This window comes from Aptenodytes forsteri, unplaced genomic scaffold (assembly GCF_000699145.1).
Source record: "Aptenodytes forsteri isolate BGI_AS27 unplaced genomic scaffold, ASM69914v1 Scaffold398, whole genome shotgun sequence".
NCBI lineage: Eukaryota > Metazoa > Chordata > Aves > Sphenisciformes > Spheniscidae > Aptenodytes > Aptenodytes forsteri.
The window spans coordinates 1,699,670-1,704,719 of NW_008794545.1; the positions used below are offsets into that span (position 1 = coordinate 1,699,670).

Sequence of the window (5,050 nt, forward strand, 5' to 3'; positions counted from 1 at the left end):
GGCGGCGTGTAACGGGGGGTAAACCTAAGCGTGGGTGCTGAGGAGAGGTGATACGTGTGTGCTCGTGCAGCACGCACAGGGGGACAGCTGCCTTCCGAAAGGCTTGCCTAAACCTCTGTTTGGTTTTTTGTTGTTGTTGTTGTTGTTTGGTAGGCACGTGAATCGTTTGCTTTCAGTGTCAATAGTTCGGTTAGTTGTTCCGAAGGTAAAGTCTGTCTGGGGTTAAAACTGCTGCCTCTTCACTAGTAAGTGTCGGGAGCTGTATCGGCCGTGTGAAAGCAAGCAGCAGAGTCTGCGGGGGGGTTCGGTGATGGGGAGAGAAGGTCTGCTCGTTGGACTAGGCACCTTCTTAACGCTTAAATTTCTGAAAGTTCTTCGTAATTGTTGTGGATGGTGATTTAGAGTAATATATCACTGTAGGTAGTAAAGATTTACTTGAAACAGAATGAATTGCAACACGAGTGACGAGTAGAAACAAATTATCATTCGTGTGAGAAAAATTGCAATTTAAATCAAAGTCATGTAGTCCTTTATTCTCTAGAATTGCTGTTCTCTGGAATGCTTTCTTGGTTTCTGCAGCTTGGATGCTAAATCTACGAGTATCCAGGTAGTCGTTAAAGAAGGTGGTCTGAAGTTCATCCAGGTCCAAGATAACGGCTGTGGTATCAGGGTGAGTAAACAAAGCTGACAGCAGTGTGCTGATGTTTTATACTACCTTTCAAAATTTATTTTAATTTATAAATGCTTCTGATCTTGAAAAAACTTGGAAATGGAAAGTGACTATTACTTGTCCCTTTCACGTAGAAGGAAGATCTGGATATCGTATGTGAGAGATTTACTACGAGTAAACTGCAAAAATTTGAAGACTTGGCTAGTATTTCTACATACGGTTTTAGAGGCGAGGTAAGCTCTTCATCAAGGTTTTGCAGCTGTTCGTTGTTTGTTGTTATCCTGTTGTAGTAGGGTTTACATTCTATCTCATTCCCAATACTCTTTACAGAAGGTTCTGTTTTCTGAGAGAGTCTGCTGTGTGGATATAGTTCAAAGTACATTTCTATGTCTTTCAAGATTAGATGGATGCCTAGGGAGACATATATATTCTTTTTGCTTTCTGGAGTAAGATTTTTTTTTTTTTTTAAAGAAAAAAAAGGCCTGTCTTCTCAAATGTTGCTTCAGGAACCTACAGGTAAAAGACAATGAGAGACTTGAGTGGAAGGTGAATCTTTGATGTCAGACATTTGTCTAAATACAATACTTAAAACTAAATGTTTGAAATGTACATTTGTCATCCTTTGCTTTTGCTATTAGTGAAATTTAGTATCTCTGACCCCTCAGATATACTAGTTCTCCAGATTCCCATAGGCTGTATCTAAACTTGTCTGACAGAACGGTCCAGGATGAGTTCTGCTTTCCCCTCCAGACGGACAAGACATATAAGTATGTTGCATGTGCTCAGGTACATAGATCCTTGCACACTCCAGAGATTAGACTCTGCTTGAGTCCTCTCCTCACACACTTTCAACGTAATCAGCTCCACAGCCAGTGGAGTCTCGTCCTGAGGCTGGTTTCAACAGGCTGTGTAGACACATCCATTGAGTTTTTCAGGAAAACTATTGTAACCTAACTTTGTAATATTACCTACAGTCAGGAGAAGAACTTGGGCGGGGATGAGGAAGTAACGGCTAAAACCTTCCAGCTGCCTTTTGTTAACACGAAAGGAAGAAAAGAGTACAACTGCAGTAACTTCACAAACTTCTTTTAGCTATGTTACATGGTTAGCTGCTTGTGTTGTCAGAGGTAATGAAATGTTAGAAAAGCCAAAAGGCGGCCCTGGATAAAAGCCAGTGTTATAGGTACTAAAATTTGTTAAAGCTTCACTGACCTGCAATTTTCTTGTGAGGGTTTTTGATTAATTACTTGCAAGTGGTATATCAAAATGTAGTGATGCTGTTTAAAGTGTGGATGCTCCTTCAGCAATCAGCGGTCTCCAGAGCAAGGTTTACAAAGATGCTTTCTCCTTCTCTAGGCATTGGCTAGCATCAGTCATGTTGCCCATGTTACGGTAACAACTAAAACGGCTGACGCAAAGTGTGCGTACAGGTATGCTACCTATTATCCAAGTGACTTCTGCTGCATGTAATAAAGAACAGATATATTTAATTCCGCTCCTTCAGCAATCAGCGGCCTCCAGAGCAAGGTTTACAAAGATGCTTTCTCCTTCTCTAGGCATTGGCTAGCATCAGTCATGTTGCCCATGTTACGGTAACAACTAAAACGGCTGACGCAAAGTGTGCGTACAGGTATGCTACCTATTATCCAAGTGACTTCTGCTGCATGTAATAAAGAACAGATATATTTAATTCTCTTTTCAGTGCTCTTATGAAGGAGGAGGGTGGGGTAAGGAATTAAGTGTTTCTAGGGTAGTTACAAAAACGACCCAGAATGTGAGAAAACATAGTTTGAGTGATTTTTATCCCAGATTGTAAAGGTAAGCTTTAGCTAAACAATATATTTTAAAATTGTGTGTGTGTGTGTGTCGGGGGGGAAATCTCAAAGGGAATTCTACTTCAGCAGCCAATGTAGGGTAAACTTTTGTCTTTTTCTCCGTTTCAGGATAAAGTAATGTATATACACAGTCAGCATGTCTTCCAAATTTCATAAGCCTCTGAGCACAGGAACTTACAGCTTAGTTTGCTTTTGTATGGTGCCTAATCCTATCCAAAAAAAGTTTTGAATATTCTTCTGAAAACTTACTCTAAATATAAGCAAGCCTATCCATTAATTTCTCAACTACTTTTAAGAAAAAGAAGGAAAAAAAAAAAAAAGAGAAGCTTTGCATCTTGTTTTTTCAAAAGACTGCGTGACTATGGTCTTTCTTGCATTAAGTATGTAGGGTATGTGAGAGGGCAAAAAAAAGTATGCCCTTTGAAATTATGCATCTGTTAACTTGCTGAAAGACCTAAGTGGGTCAGAAATCTCCTATGCTCAAAATCCTGTTACAGCCAAAAAGGAAACAGATCTTATATGTAAAGTCAAGAATTTCTTATTAGTATAACTGAAGTGTAAAGTCTAGTGGAAGAACTATTATTAGTCCTGGTCTAGCTATTAAAGAAAGATAAAATACAATAATCCTGCCTTTACAGGAAAAGTCTTAGTAATACAATTTCAAAACGCATATCCCGTTATCTGCCCCTCTTTCTCAGCTGTTATTCCCACTCTCCAGCTGCCCCTCTGGGTTCTAAGGTCAATGACAACAGTTCTCCTCTAGCAGAAAGGGGCGGTGGGGGAGGGGGTGCAGCCAACTGTCAGTGTCCCAAGTTCTTTGCTGGGAGGAGTGTGATGATGATGGGATTTCTTTTGTCTTCCCCCTTTTGTAGTCGTCTGTCCGTGTCTGCCCCCCTGTAAATCTAGATGTCTGACAACTTTTTATTTTTATTTTCTGCCTAGAGCTACTTACAGTGATGGAAAAATTAAAGCCCCTCCGAAACCCTGTGCTGGAAACCAAGGAACTCAGATCACGGTAGGTTTTTGTGCCTTTTCTCTCTTGTCTTTTTTCTGTTCCCTGGTCGTTATGCTTGCACCGCTTACTGGTATGTGTTACATTGTAAAGTTCATGACAGTATCACCTTGTAGAATGTTTTCCAAACGATGTTGTTGCGTGGTTTTGTTGGTTTTTTTGCTTTGTCTTCTTCCCCAAAGACAGCAAGGTAAGTTTCAGAAGATCCTCTTTTTTTCTTCTGAGGATAGCATGGTCATACACTATTAAAAATATTTCTTCATCCTTCTGGACTGCTGAAAGCCTTAATGGACAGTTAGGGCTACAAGAAGCTCAGAATACAGAGGAACAGTCTACATTGTATGAGCCAGAGTGGAAAGATGAGGGCTGGCACAAGAAACTGCAGAACCGCTGTTCGTCTTTCGGTCGTATCTTTCTTATATCTACCAAGCTTTGAATGCGGGTTGGGATTAGGATTGGCATTAGGATTGTGAGGAATAAGGTGCTCGGAATGGGAAGGAGCGTGCGTGTTGCACAGTGTAGGGTGGAAAGCAGAAGCCTGGCCTGGGGGTCTGCAGGTGTGTGTTTGTCTTGCAGTGGGAACATACACCCAGCAAGCTTCACATGTCAATGTTTAGGATAACGTATCTTAAAAAAGAAGCTGAACTTTAAATTTCTGCCTTTCTCACTATAGCAGAAAAATAATTTGCCTATTGTTTAAATAAATAGTGAAAATGAACAATTTAAGCTGCTGTTTTAATGACATTAACAACTTTGATTGCAGCGACTGTTTCAACATTTATTTGCATTTCATTAAAACCCAGTGTGATCAGGACTCCATTGTCACCTGCAATGGAAAGCATACAACTTTCATTGAAAAGTGAGTTGTAGAGTTGTTGTTATTGGTAACAATACTGATGTACCAAAATACTTGAAAACATGCATTTCTCTGGAGTTGCATTTTGTTAGGTGAACCTAAGCAGGTAAGGAATAAAATCCTTCATAAACTAAAATGTTTTCAGAAAATTTTGTAGTATCTATTAAGAGGATGGATTTAGATTAATTATATAGCGAGAGATTTTTAAATTTATTTTTAATTGTGGTCTTTTTTCTCTGTAGGTTGAAGATCTTTTTTACAATGTAAATACAAGGAGGAAAGCTTTAAAAAATCCAAATGAAGAATATGCAAAAATACTAGAAGTTGTTAGCAGGTAAACTGAAATAGGAGGCTCCAATTTTTTCTACTGCCATTGAGAGTACTGGGGTTTTTCAGAGGGACTGTCATATGTGTGTGTGGTGTCATTTTTGTTGTTGTTTGGTTTTGAGGTTTTTTAACTATTTGTTAGTATACAGTGTCAGATAACAGTCCAGGTTGATACAGAAAATCATGGAATCATTGAGGTTGGAAAAGACCTCTAAGATCATCGAGTCCAACCGTCGACCCAACACCACCATGCCCACTAAACCATGTCCCTAAGTGCCTCATCTACTCGTCTTTTAAATACCTCCAGGGATGGGAACTCAACCACTTCCCTGGGCAGCCTGTTCCAATGT

General features: G+C 39.7%; 1 protein-coding gene across 1 annotated transcript in view; it reads left to right on the top strand.

Moving 5' to 3' along the window:
- Window positions 1-2,239: 2,239 nt before the first annotated feature.
- Window positions 2,240-5,050, top strand: part of MLH1 (mutL homolog 1) — a 16,250-nt gene continuing 13,439 nt past the window's right edge. Inside the window, exons 1-3 of the mRNA XM_009272427.1 lie at window positions 2,240-2,300; window positions 3,448-3,520; window positions 4,616-4,707. The gene's annotated coding sequence lies outside the window, so the exon portion shown is untranslated. The remainder of the gene's footprint in view (window positions 2,301-3,447; window positions 3,521-4,615; window positions 4,708-5,050) is intronic.